Raw genomic sequence first — 15258 nt, 5'->3', positions numbered from 1 at the left:
TAATGTGACACTACTTTATCCTTAGTTTGTTCCCACGAGGCCATCCAGGCTGTCAGAGAGCTTGATATGCAAATCTAAATGTATGTGATTTAAGGGTGTAATGGACCATGAGAAATCCACAAGAGTCCTATGAACTGCCAGAACACCAGCTGTGATTGCTCAGTGCTGCTGCCTGTGGAATAAGGATAAGGCTATCCCAGAGCTGCAGACTACAGAGCATTAGATAGACCACACCAAGGGAACCTGGGAATTTAAAACTTTAATGCGTTTCTCCCGTATTTGCTATTTCAGCATCTCTTACAGGCACAGCAAAGGCACTCCATTCATACACCGGGCAGCTTTCAATAATGAAGGCTTCTATCATTTCCAGGAATGGAAATTCCCTTATGAGCAGCTCATTGGTTGCTGCATTTTCATAGGGACGTTTGCTTGAATAATCACTTCCTTGTTAAAGATGTGAAAATATGTGGATCCTTGCTGGCTTGTTTAGCTGTAACCCTGAGCAACAGAAGAGAGAAATTGTATATTGTGCTTTTAGAGAATGATCCAAAACCACTGAAGACCGCTTTTCATTGTTTTTTGGTGTACTTTTAGACTGCTTTCCACCAAGGTCCCCAAAGCGCCATGACTCTTAACTCCCACTGAAATGAATGGAAATTAAATCCTAAATTCCTGTGAGCATCTGGGCCTCAATTATTACTTAGAAAAATAAAGATTCATTGTACCAATGTAAAGCAGATTGTACTATACCCATATTGATTGTTTTATTTTAACCCAGGATTGTATTCTACCTGGGTGCACAGGGTAGGGAGGATATAAAAAGAGTTCATCTCTCCTTAATGTGAAACATGAAAAGAGCAGATAGAATTAAAATAATGCTACTTCAAGATATCTTCCAGAGGTGATTAAGTATAATCACAGATGGAAGGAGGGGTGAAATAATTTTTCCACAGTCATCCAGCAGAAACCAAATAAAGGGAGATTCGAGATCTTCTAAATCTCAGTCCTATGCCCCCTCCACACAGTACGTTCTGTACCCACATCCAATAAGCATCCAAACCAAATCTGAACTTGTTCAGGGTCATCTGTCACTTAGATTTCATAGATTTCATAGACATCAGGGCTGGAAGGGACCTCGGGAGATCATCAAGTCCAGCCCCCTGCCCAAAGGGCAGGAAGTCAGCTGGGGTCATAGGATCCCAGCAAGATAAGCATCCAATTTACTCTTGAAGGTGTTCAATGTAGGTGCTTGAACCACCTCCGCTGGCAGACTGTTCCAGACCTTGGGGGTTCGGACAGTAAAGAAATTCTTCCTTATGTCCAGCCTGAAACGGTCTTGCAGGAGTTTGTGACCGTTCGACCTCGTCATCCCTTGGGGCGCTCTGGTGAACAGACGTTCCCCCAGATCCTGGTGGTCACCCTTGATAAACTTATAGGTGGCCATCAGATCACCCCTGAGCCTACGCTCTTCCAGGCTAAAGAGTCCCATGGCTCTCAGCCTGTCATCATAAGATCTGTTTTCCTGACCTCTGATCATGCGCGTGGCTCTCCTCTGGACTCTCTCAAGCTTCTCCACATCCTTTTTGAATTGTGGAGCCCAAAACTGGATGCAGTACTCCAGCTGCGGCCTCACCAAGGCCGAGTACAAGGGGAGAATGACGTCCTGGGATTTGCTCGAGAAGCATCTATGGATGCACGCCAGCATTTTGGTTGCTTTACTAGCCGCAGCATCGCATTGCAGGCTCATGTTCATCTTGTGGTCAATGATGACCCCCAAGTCTCTTTCTTCGGTAGTGCTAGCCAGCGTAGCACTGCTGAGCCTATAAGGGTGCTGCAGATTTTTCCTCCCAAGGTGGAGAACCTTGCATTTATCGGTGTTAAACACCATGTCTGGGTCTGGAGGAACTTTACCTAAGTTTGAAGGAGTCAATGAACACAAATAGGCTTGATGAGTATTTCAAGTATTTCACTTTGATTTGTAGTCTGGGAGGTAGTTCAGCAAATCTGCATGACAAACACATGTGCACATGTGTACCATAAAATTATGAATTATTTTGTTTAGAAGAGGTTCATTAGGAAGATTAATGAGATATTACTTTGCTCTCTTTCAACAGCCTCATGCAAAAAGGGCAGCAAGTAATTCTTTTAGCTAGAATCCATCCTCTCCAGGGTCCCCGGCTTCACTGCATCTCAAGCATTTAAACAGCTCAGTCTTTGAAATTGTTATTCGTCAGCTTAATTAGCCCTAAAGGAAGCACTTGTTTCAAATTAGGACAACAGGTTTTTTCCTAAGAAGGACATAATGACATTAACAATGGCAGCTTGTTTAAATAATGGGGCTTTTAGGCGGGGTTTTAAATGCAGCTGAATGAACCCAGAACCACTTTATAACACAGCTGGGTTTCTGATTCAGCCCAGAAGTTGCCCATTTAGTGATAATTCATGTCCTGATGACCCACCAGGCTCATCAGTATCATATTAGTGCAATTACATTGCTCTAAAATGGGTCAAATATTGTCACAACAGTGAGAAAAAATAAAATGTCAGGGCCATGAACATAATGAAAGCCATGAAAAAATCATGTTTTTGGGTTCCCATCTGGCTTTGCCATTGCTAGTATAAATATCAGAGAGAGATTTTTGAATTCCTCGCTCTGTCCTCCTGTCCCTGAAGAAATCATTCTAATCCTGGAAAAAGCCACAAGTAAAAGTAACTGTGGCTAATTTCAATCAGCTTTGTATCTGGTCATATCACATTGATCTAATTAGTAGGATCCCGAGGAAAACAGTTTGGAATTAGAATAATGGAATATTAGACATGATTAAGATAACGCTGTCTAGACCCTATGATTAAAAAATGAAGGCTATTCATAAATCATGATTCAGGTGAATTGCTGGAGGCTTTCCTATTTGTGTATGTTAGGGCCTTACATGCTACACTGTGAGCTGCCCAGACGTTGATGGGTGTTAGTGCTAGCTCAAGTTTGGAGCAGTCACACATTCAGGCCAGCAGAGGCCTTGAGGACTGAAAGGTAAGAATCCCCTGCCTTCCCATTCTGGGCTTCCCCAGTTACTCCCTGCCGCTGCAGCTCCCTCTCCTCCCCCAGCCCTGGGCCTCCCCCCTGCTTACTTGTGGCTTCCTTCACTGCCTGTCTCAGGGGAGCAGGCAGGGAAGGGTTAACCTGCCTGCTGAGCTGCTACTCCCAGGCAGCTACTCTTCCAGGCTGAGCATGGCCCAGAGAGCAGCAGTGGTGCTAAGCAGATTAACCCTTTCCTACTTGCTTCCCAGGGACTGACAGTGTAGGCAGCCACCAGTAAGTGGGAAGAAGAGAGCAGTGAGCAAGGATCTGGGTGCTGTGGGGGAGGGGAGGCAGTGAGTCTAACTGAGGGAGAGTTGAGTGGATAGATTGTAGGCTAGACCTACTCTAGGCTACACCTACATCAAGGTGTAACCTTGAGTAAGTACACTTTAATATACCATAAGGTGTGTAACATGGATCAGAGATAGTCCTGCCCTGGAGTGACATAACTTTGAGCCACCTAAGAGAAGCTTAAAACTAGTTTCAAGTGCTAGTATGAAGACAATCCAGGGTTAAGAGTTCCAGGAACCACCCAGAATTACTGTGTAATGAGGTCTTTAAAGATCAGCCTTCATAGATTAAAAAAAATCACAACAAGGAGGTTCTCCTACAGTTAGGGCAGGAGTACATTGGAAGAAAGAAATGTGAAGTTTGCATAGCATTATGCCTATATTGGTTAAGAGAGGCAAGGATTATTTGATATATTTTATTGGACACGCTTTTGGGCTTCAGTTGCACAATGCTGCTCAGCCCTCATTTCCATGGGTACTAACTGGAATATTTAAATCTTGATGCCTGGCCCAAACAACAGAACTGAGCATTGGTAAGATGCACACTGAAGGGAAGGGTAGAAATCTCCATCCCTTGGGATGTATTGAACGTAAATCACAGGTTGGCAACCTTATAGAGCAGTGAGCTGCTGCTTGGAACTTGACTGTAGCCTGGGACCTTTGCTCCCCTCTGTGGTGACCACCTCCATGGCAGCCAGGCTGTTTGCTGCCACTTCCGTTACATGCCACAACCTCCACCATGCACAACCAATCCTCACCCACAGCAGCAGTGGTGAGTGGTGTGTGCTATAGGAACAAGGGGGAGTGAGGGTGTAGCAGGGATCAGGGACATGGTGCAGTGTGGAGATGTGGGATCTGCCAAGAAAAGCTGTGTGTTGCCAATCCCCTGTGCTGCTGTGCCAAACCCAGCCCACCAGTTGCAGACCTCTGGTGTAGATTAATACAGACCAATGTCTGAAAGAGCATATTTGAGCCTGTCTTTCTTCCACAGGAAGGTTTTGCAAATAGAACTGTGTAGCTGGGGATTACTGAAGCTTGGCCACCACTTGTCTCTGCTCTGTGCTGCCATTCACGGTCTGCTGTACAATGGATGGGCACCTGCCCTGTATAGCAGACATGAGCTGGTTCTACTGCCAGCAGCAGCATTGGAGCTGGATTTACCCTTAAGTGGACTTTTTCTTTCTACTGAGAAATGTGTGTACCACATGTATGTAGGCAGTGCATGTGGTTGTGTTACTGAAAGAAAAGTTCAGAGACATCCTGGCCAATTTATGGTTGCATGTCATCCTGTTAGAGTGCAGAAACTACTCAGCCAGCTTTCATGTTCCCAGTTCTATGAAAGGCTTCCCCTGAATGTCACCATTGGCATTCCTATATTATGCATCAAAAGCATATGAGGGCTAACCTTCCCTGTCCCCAACAGCTACTAGCCTATAGAAAGGGCTGCTTCAGTGTTTCTGTTCTGTTGAAACAAGGCAGTGAATCCCATTGAAATGGAAACATAATCTGATTGTATAACACTCCAATTGTTGATCAGTGAGATCTTTTAAAATGTCCAAACAACTCTAATTTTTGAATCGTCAAAGAAACCTGTTTTTGGAGCCTGTCTTAAACATGAATGTCTCCCTCTGGCTTAATGTTCCCTGTTGCATACAAGCAGGCCCTTTTCTTTCTCTTTCTCTCTCAAAGCAGAGATGATGAAAGCCTTAGGCCACTCAATTCAGATACAGAAAAAAACAGGGAGGGAGGGGGGAGGAAAATATTGGGAAAGACATGAATAACACAGTAGGGGAGGTGACCTTCCATGTTCTTTCTCTGACAGTGGCCCATTCTATAAAATATAATTTGTTTTTATTGCCTGCTTACAGAAGCTGTTTAGAGCCCTTTCTTCCCTCCCTCCACCCCTGCCCCTCTGTCCCCAACAAATCTTCTGCCTTAAGCACCAGTTCGCCTGGATTGGCCACTATAATAAGTGTTCGCAAACTGAACTATGACTTCCAGAAGGTGGGACTGCAGCTTCAAAACAGGCCATTATTCAGAGGAAAATTAGAAGATGTTTAAAGATTAAACAAATCTGTGTTTGTTGGTCTTCCCTCCCCTTTCTTCCTGAATGCAATATTTGAATCCAGAGAATGCTTCTTCAAGTTCTGGAAATTAGGGTGTGTGAAATTGAGCCATATTTGGTTTGGATTGGGATTCAATCCAAATCAGGAACAATAATTTGATTTGTTGATTCGAATCACTGTCCCTGATTCAATTCAGCCGAATCTGAAGACCTGAAGCTGATTCGAAGAATCAGTGATTTGGCCAGAGACACAGCTTTGAATGTGTTTTCTACATACCTCGAGGTACCAGGTGTGACTCATGAATGCTGCAATGCTGGGGTTTCATAGTTTCATAGTTTCTAGGGTCGGAAGGGACCTGATTAGATCATCTAGTCCGACCCCCTGCCATGTCAGGAAAGAGTACTGGCGTCAAACGACCAAAGCAAGGTGTTCATCTAACCTCCTCTTAAAGACCCCCAGGGTAGGGGCCTGCACCACTTCTCTTGGAAGTTGGTTCCAGACCCTAGCTGTCCTGACTGTGAAGTAGCGCCTCCTGATGGTGGATGAAGTGTCCCACAGGCCCCCCCGAGTGCTCGGTGGCAAACCCAGAATTACTTCCGGTCCCCTCCCCCTGCCCTCCTGGCTCAGCAATTGGCTGCAGGGGACCCTGAGTGCCTCCTTCAGACCCAGGAGGCACCAATTGCCAAGCTGGGAGGGCATGGTGGAGCCCCCAGCGCACTCCCTGGTGGAACTGGAAGTGGACAGGAAGTGCTTCTGGTCCACTTCTGGGTCTACTGCTGAGCACACAGGGGATGCTGTGCCGCAGCATCACAGCATTCATGAGCCGTGTGGTACCTCAAGGTACGTAGAAAAAACATTTAAAGTTGTGTCTAGGTCCGAATCTCCGAATCGTTCCAAGTCTCTCTGAATCGATTTGGAGGGTTCCAATTCGATTTGGAGAGATGAAAGGGTCTCCTGATTCAATCTGGATTTGAAGATTCAGTCACCGAGTCGGGCCAGATCTCTGCCAAATTGAATCGGGGACCAAAGCTTCACAAAGCCCTACTAGAAATGTTCTGTGAGCTGTGTGTGCTGAGGTTGTTTCCTCCTCTTTTATATATTGTTTAGGAATTGGCTGTGATTTACTTTACATTGTTTACACTATGCTTAAAAAGATCATATTTACAAATCAATATGGGGACTCTATTTTCTGTCATGACCAATCCTTTACATAGTTGGAAAGCCTGTAAATTAACATACTTCTTTCAAATTACATGGATGTGTGCATTTGGATGTGTGTGTGAACCAGAGATGGCTTCTACAATGCTAAGTCTCAGATTTCCAAATTCTAGTGTCATGCAAATATTGAGAAGTGTTTTATTTTAGTACCACTAGCCACATTCAAGGTGATTCTTTTATATTTTTATTTTTTGTTCAATCTGGGTAAAAAAGAACTCACAATTGGCATAAATGAGATTGGAATCAGGAGGCAGATAAAGGGAACTTAAATGATATGTGACCAACTATGAGAAATTTCTCTCTAAAACTTTGATTGCAAATAGAAATAATTAAGGTAATTCCATTTGGGCTCTGTTTTCTCTAGGTCCAGTTGTGGACCCATCCCAAGTGACTGTGGAGTTTCACCACAGCAAGATGTCTTCAACTTCTTTTATGCTCCTATATGCTGTGCTGTGTGGAAGGCTGTCAGGTACGGTCAGGATCTTTGAGTATAATCAAAGATCTACCTAGAGAAGGCAGAATCTACATGGTAGCTCCAAAACATAGACAAAAGGCTTCTTACACTTCAGCTGCCTAGCAAACTGTGGATCTACTGAAGTTGAATGCTTATATGTAGATTTGACCACAGTGCACAAAACCGAAGTCTCTTTAATCATGTCTCTTAGATCCTAAATCAACCTTTCAAAAAAGTGGGCTCTGTTAACGGATCATTTACCACTAGAGACTTTCTTATCCCAGCATTTAACCATTGCTACCTGCCCATGGCCACATATGTACCCAAATTAATCTTTCTCATTCTCTTTTTCCAATTAGTCTCTGCTCCTTCCCCACCCTTGCTCAGAGCGAATAACCTCTTGACTCCCACACTAAGTGTTCTGAAACATGGCGAAGTTTTAAATAGGGAATTATCCCATTAAATAACATAGCTGTGACTGAAGTAAAGGGGGACAATCCTTATCCTTTAGGTTATCTTTTAGTCAATAGTTGCTGATTACATGCAACCATAGACACTGTGTGAAGTTAAGAGAATCCCATGCACCTGATTTTCTTAGCACAATTATAGTCAATAAGGCATTTTAAAGTTAACATACCTACCATGCACTTTGTTAAACAAATTCACTTTCTGACCTCCTTCAAGTCTTGTTCTACATGGAGCTGCCAGAATGATACCCAGATAAAATATTTGGCAATTAGACCTTAAGTGACATTTTATTAATTCATGCAACACTCCTAGCAATGATAATGTGGAGTCTGATGAATGATTGCCAGCTTATCTGTATGATTGTCAGGCATTTCACAGTAGGATGCTTATTAACATTTAGCATTAATGTACAGTTCCCCCAAAGTTCCAAGCAGAGACTAAGCCACAAAATTCAAGGCATGCAGTCCTTGCCTTGCACCTATAGATTATTAGACCTGACTATATGACGTGGATTAATTGCAATTTCAAGTCATTCTAGTTATCACTATGCTATTAATTACTTTAATGATGCATTCATTTAGATTGGAAATATGATACCAGTAAAGTTTAATTAAAAAAATCAATAACTCATTAACACGTTATTGCTGTACCTACATGAGTCACCAGATTAATCTCCTGTTGCTGGACAAGCTGCACTTCAGATACCAATGTAAAGATTTATGTCCATAGATCTTTTATTTCAAGTAATTTTTGTAAGGACAGTCAGACACTAGGAATTATTCAGTCACTCACTCACTTTAGTCTACAAACATATGGGCCAGTAGTCAGGCCATTCTCTTTTTCTGTGGCCCAGGCTGAAATAAGTCATATCTGAGATTATTTAATTTTTTAAGATTTTATTTTTATACAAAGAAAAACATATTTACCACATGAGCATTTGTGTAGTTAGCTGAAATCTTTTCACTTCACAGCATGTGGTAAAAATAAGTCATTGAGCTATTAATTAACAGCCAAAGTGTTGGGCACTAGCCTAGGAGTTTTATCAAGAAGGCAAAATGTGGCAGTATTACAAGACTTAGAATCAGACCCTCGGTGTCTATGAATGGCATAGTTCATTGACTTTGCTAGGGGCCTTAGTAATTTACACCGATCTGAGTATTCAGCCCTTGTGCTCTAACAGTAGGCCATTGCTTTCATATACTTAAAAATATCAAACAACATATCAGTAGATGTAACTAAACATTATACTTTTCTGTACCTTGGTAAGAGTGAAAGGTAGTGTGCTGCCTCTAGTTCAGATGGGATAAAGATATGAAACCACAAACTACAAGAAGTGAGACACAATTTAAATAAGACAAGAGTTTAACAAAGAATTTTTCTAAAAATGAATTATTATTGTTAGATTTCTTTTGTTAGATGTATATACATCAATTGTTACTTATTTTGATTAAAACAAAAATCAAAAGGGAGCACCCCCCTGGGGTTAACCCTCGGGGAGCGGGCTCAGGAGGCACCGAATCCCCCCAGTGGGGGAGCGTAGGGGGCGGGATTGCCTGCAGACACTTCCAGGAAGACCGGACCACCTGATTGGCTGTTGGGGCAGCGGCGGGAAATTCAAACCACGGTTTTTAAGAGCACGGTTTGACGTAGCCTCCAGCACTTGGGAGCCAGAAGCAGAAAGGAGAGGACGGATCCAGGCACACGTGTGTCCCCCATGCACGTGTGCCCTCTTACCTGACCCGAGGTGGAGGCGGACATAGCAGCAATGGAGCCAGCAGTGGGGGCAGCATCAGCTGATCCACCTAAGGTAAGTTGGCAGAGGGACCGGACACAGCTGAGCCAGATCCGGAGGGGAAGCCCCCCCGGTCCCTCTTAGCTGAGCCAGTAGGGAGCCGTGCTCCCAAGCCGCACTGCATGAACAGAGTGTGCAAACGAGCGAGCAGGAAGGGCCAGGAGGGAGACTCCTGCTAAGGCAGGGCGAAGGCACTGCACTAAGCCATAAACAAGCAGCAACTCCTACAATGGTGCTAACACGGAGTACTGCCAGGGCCCCTGCCCGGGGGGTGCAGCCTACCTGGGGCTTGTGTAAGGCCTCCACTCAGACAGAGCCCATGGGGGGGCTGGCGTCCCCCACCCCCTGGCCTGCTGGGGTTGCCCAGCAAGGCCCAGAATTGGGGACCCCCACACCTGTCCTGCAGGTGCCCGCCTTAGGGCCCTGGAGGTGCAGGTGAGGGAGCTCCAGGAGGAGGTTAGCAGGCTGAGGGGAATTAGGGAAGCGGAGGATGAAATAGACGGCTATTTCCTTTCCCTACAGGGCCACACACCCAAGGAAGAAGCATCTCGGGAAGTACCCTCCACTGCAAAGTGGTAGACGGTCACCTCCAGAACCAGGGCTGCTCGCAACACAACAGTACCACTTCCTCCAGTCTGGCTGGAGAACAGGTACAAGGCCCTGGCAACTCTGGAGGAGAAGGAAGGAGAGGAGGCAACCAGAGAGGAGGCAACTCCATACTCACCACGCTCTGGGTAGGCCAAAGGAGATAAGCAGTCCCAGAGGAAAAAATGCCGAGTGATTGTCATAGGCAGCTCCATCCTGAGAGGTACAGAGGGGCCCCCATCTGTCGCCAGGACCCCTCAACACAAGGTCTACTGCCTACCCCGAGCAACGATTCAGGACGTGAAGGGGATGATCCAGGCCGTGATCCAGCCCACCGATTACTACCCCATGGTCCTAATCCAGAAGTTCTGATCACCTGATGGCAGACTACCATGCTCTGGGGGGTGTGCTGAGGTAGGTGCACAGGTGGTTTTCTCTTCTGTCCTACCAGTGAGTGGACGTGGAAGATGGCATGAGATGTGCATTGAAGAGACAAACTGGCAGCTTCGGGAATGGTGTCTTGAGGTGCGCTTTGGCTTCCTCGACAACAACCCACACATCACAACAAGAGACATGCTCAAATGGGATGGGCTCCACCTTTCCCTTAAAGATAAGCATGTGTTTCCTTCTATGTTGGCGGATCTCCTCCGGTGGGCTTTAAACTAAGCTTGTTGGGGGAAGGGGAAGACAAGGGCAGAAGCAGCCTTGGACTGCCAAACCAAGCAACACCCACAAGTACAGCCCAGCCTAGACTGATGAGCAGAACATATATACAGGTAAGCAACAGGAGCCAGGGCAATGCTGAGAGTAGGGGGCCAGTGCACACATCCTCAGGAGGCCTCAAATACCTTTACACAAATGCTCATAGTATGGGAAACAAGCAAGAGGAAATTACCCTCCTGCTAGCTGACACCAACCCAGATATAGAGGGGCTCACTGAAATGTGATGGGATCCAATGCATGACTGGGTGGTGAATATCAAGAGCTATAGGCTGTACAGGAGGGACAGGACAGGGAGGAAAGGCAGGGGTGTGGTGCTGCATTAAAGAGGGATACACATCCTCATCAATTAGCAGAGAGTCAGAGGAGGGGCATTCTGAAGTGCTCTGGGTTAGAATACAAGGCAGTTGCGAGGAAAGAGATTTAACGGTGGGGGTCTACTACAGACCACCCAACCAAAGGGAAGAGCTAGACCAGGAATTCTTAAGTCAGCTCACGGAGGTAGTTAGGTCAAAGGACGCGGTCATCATGGGTGACCTGAACTTTCCAAACATCTGCTGGGAAGAGCAGTCAGCCAGGTCTGACCACTCACAGAAGTTCCTAGCCCAAATGCAGGACCTCCATCTAACCCAGGAGATGCACAGCCCCATCAGGGGAGACGCCTTGTTGGAGCTGGTGCTGGCCACTGGCGACAACCTGGTGAGGGGGCTGCAGGTGCTCGACCACCTGAGTGACAGTGGTCATTGCCTGCTGGATTTCACCATCCAGCACAAGGTGGCAAAGGCCTCCAGCGAGGCAGAAGCCCTAGATTTCAGGAAGGTGGACTTCAATGAGCTAAGGAGAATAGTTGGGGAAGCACTGAGGTCCTGGAGGGGAGGAGAGGGGAGGGGAGGGGAGCCAGGTGTCCAAGAAGAGTGGTTGCTCCTTAAGGAGATGATCCTCCAAGCCCAAAGGGGAGTAATCCCAACACGGATCAAAGGGGGCAGGAGGGTGCAAAAGCCCCCATGGCTCACCAAAAGCATCTGGGAATGTCTCCTAGCTAAAAGGCAGGCGCACACCCAGTGGAAGGGAGGGGCCATTACCAGGAAGGTCTATACTGCGGTTGCTCAGGGATGCAGGAGGGCAGTCAGGAATGCCAAGGCAGAGATTGAACTGGGACTAGCTTCCCGGATCAAGGACAACAGGAAGTCCTTTTTTAAATACATAGGGGACAAAAAGAAGGTTCTGGGTAACATGGGGCCCCTGCAAGACACGCTAGGAAATTTGGTCTTCACACCAGACGACAAAGCTAACCTATTTAACACCTTCTTTGCCTCCATTTTCCTGAGCAGGGACTGGAACAGCCACCCCTCCTCTGGGCCCCCCTTAGTCCCCAGGGGAGACGCACCTAGGCCAAGGGTTAGTGAGGAACTAGTTAGGGAATTTCTGGTGGGACTGGATGTATTCAAATCAGCTGGTCCAGACGATCTCCACCCCAGAGTACTGAGGGAATTAGCTGAGGTCATTGTGGGACCCTTGGCAAGGCTTTATGAGCACTCGTTGTGCTCTGGTGTGGTGCCAGAGGACTGGAAGAGGGCCAATATGGTTCCCATCTTCAAAAAGGGGAGGAAGGAGAACCCAGGAAACCATAGGCCAGTTAGTCTTACCTCAATCTTGGGTAAGCTTTTTGAGAGAATCATTCTGGCACATTTCCACGAGGGGCCAGCAGGGGAGGTCATGCTTAGGGGCAACCAACACGGGTTCATTAGAGGCAGGTCCTGTCAGACCAACTGGTGGCCTTCTGTGACCAGATCACCAAATCCTTAGATGCAAGTGTCGCAGTGGACATAGTCTTCCTGGACTTTCGGAAGGCCTTCGACACTGTCTCTCACCCCATTCTCATTAAAAAACTGGGGGACTGTGGTGTCAACACCCACACAGTCAAATGGGTCGCCAACTGGCTGGAGGGCCGCACCCAGACAATGGTGGTGGATGGGTCATTTTCAACCTGGAGGGATGTAGGCAGTGGGGTCCCCCAGGGCTCGGTCCTCGGGCCCGCACTGTTCAACATCTTCATCAGTGACTTGGACAAGGGGGTAAAAAGCACCCTGTTCAAATTTGCTGATGACACTAAGATGTGGGGGGATGTGGGCACGCTAGAAGGAAGGAATAGGTTACAATCAGACCCAGACAGGTTACAGGGGTGGGCAGATGAGAACAGGATGGGATTCAACACTGACAAGTGCAAGGTGATGCACTTGGGGAGGAAGAACCAGCACCATACGTACAGGCTGGGGGACTCCTTTCTCATTAGTACAGAGGCAGAAAAGTGTCTTGGAGTCATCACTGATGCCAAGACGAACATGGGCCGGCAGTGTGGGGATGCAGTCAGGAAGGCCAACGGCACCTTGTCATGTATTCACAGATGCATCTCAAGCAGATCCAAGGAGGTGATCCTTCCTCTCTATGCGGCACTGGTCATGCGGCAGTTGGAGTATTGTGTCCAGTTCTGGGCGCCGCACTTCAGAAGGGATGTGGACAACATGGAGACAGTCCAGAGGAGGGCCACTTGCATGAGTAGAGGCTACGGGACCTGAATCTGTTCAGCCTCCACAAGAGAAGTCTGAGGAGTGTTCTAGTAATCTGTTACAAACTAGTCAGAGGGGACCAGCAGGCATTGGAGGAGTCCTTGTTTCCCCGAGCACTACCAGGAGTGACTAGGAATAACAGTCACAAGCTGGCAGAGGGTAGATTTAGGCTAGACATCAGGAGGCGCTACTTCACTGTCAGGGCGGCTAGGATCTGGAACCAACTTCCAAGAGAAGTGGTGCTGGCTCCTACCCTGGGGGTGTTTAAGAGGAGGCTAGATACACACCTTGCTGGCGTTGTTTGACCCCAGTACTCTTTCCTGCCATGGCAAAGGGTTGGACTCATGATCTGCTCAGGTCCCTTCCAACCCTACCAACTATGAAACGATTAAAATGAAGTCCATGGAGAGTATCCTCAAATAAAATTCCCCAAGAAAAAATTGGAATTCAGGGAAAACAATAATCATCTATGTAAACTTCATATATCTTTCCAAGTGTCATACAGATCAACAAACTGAATCCCTAATGAACCAGTGATAGCATCAGATTCAGAAGTTCATGCCTCCTAGTATCACACTAAGAATGCCTTGTTTCCTGCTTCTCATTGCTGAATTCTAGACTGTTTTAAGTGCTCTTGGTTGTTACGCTGGAGCATAATGAGACATTGGGTGCATCTACATGAAACATTTACTGCGGAGCTGACTAACTAGCTCTGGAATAAAACATCACCATCTACACATGCAGTGCTATTAGGATGGAGTAAATTAATTAACTCCACTGTAGGATAGAACTGCCAACACAAGTAATATCTTACGGCAGAATTATTTACTTTGCCACAGTGCACATGTAGACACTGACAGGGCTGGCTGGGGATGAAGGTGATAGCCCTGCACTGAAGCACCCTCATGTCCCAGCCAGCCCCTCCGCAGCACATTGAGCCAGATTGGAACGTCCCCAGGGTCCCTGTCAGCCAGGGCTGCTCTGCCCCAGCTCAACATGCTATGGTTCTACATACATAGGCAAGTATGACACGGGGAGGAATAAATTTGGGTGCAAACTGTACCAGAACTTATTCAGCTGCATTAATTGCACATGTAGGCCCATGGCCCTTTTGGAAAGCACCCTCTCAGCACTCCCGTTCTTAGGGGATTCAAGTCATCGATAACCTCTGACAGTTCCTATACCAGTATGGGACAGAGTAGGAGCTGCCTTTAGGCTACATCCTCACTATAAAAAATAAGAATAGTATTCAACCAAGATAGCTAACAGTTTAAAATTCTAGCAAACACAAGGTAAAGGTAGGCTTTTACCTCACTTTGCCTGGTTGAAGTCAACTGTGTTCCCTAACTTCGGACCCATCTCAACTAGCTACATCAAATAAATATGAATCTGTATTTTGTCCTTTCTATAACAGAAAAGCTCACTTATCATTTTCAGTGAAGACCCAGCCTTAGATTAGTAAAACCAGCATCTTAATATGCCCTCAAATACGTTTCATTATGGCTCACTGGATGGTGTTCTGATGACTTGGCTCAAGGCACGTGAGAAGTAACCATTATTTATTATTTTCTTCCATTAGGTGAGGCATGTGCAATATATTCTATGTTGACATAAAGTATTGATCTATCTATCATGGGTGAGATGGTGTGGAATAAGTCTGATGAATTCCATTCGGTCATTGTCAGCAAGAACACTTACAAGAAATATTTGGAATTTAAAAATATTATTGCATTGTTTTCCACTCACATCTTTCTTCTGAGAAATGCTAGTCATGTATTTGTGTGTCACATGTTCCTTCCTAAACAGTTCTTCTCACATGATATCTTCTAGGCCAAAAAGATCACTACTGCTCCAAAGTAGATTGCTCTCTGTATCTGCCTGCTTTGTGCAGTGGCTGCTGTCTGCTGTGATTTGTGCTGGTGACCTCAGGGTGTAAGTCAATTAAAGATTCTTGAATATTGGCCAGTGGTCTGGATTACAGCTGCTAATTGCTCTGTGAGCAATTTTCAATGGCAGGCT

This window comes from Crocodylus siamensis, chromosome 10 (genome assembly GCF_052110815.1).
Source record: "Crocodylus siamensis isolate JL-2025a chromosome 10, ASM5211081v1, whole genome shotgun sequence".
NCBI lineage: Eukaryota > Metazoa > Chordata > Crocodylia > Crocodylidae > Crocodylus > Crocodylus siamensis.
The sequence above is the reverse complement of the archived record's forward strand: the minus strand, read 5'-3'. Positions refer to the sequence as shown.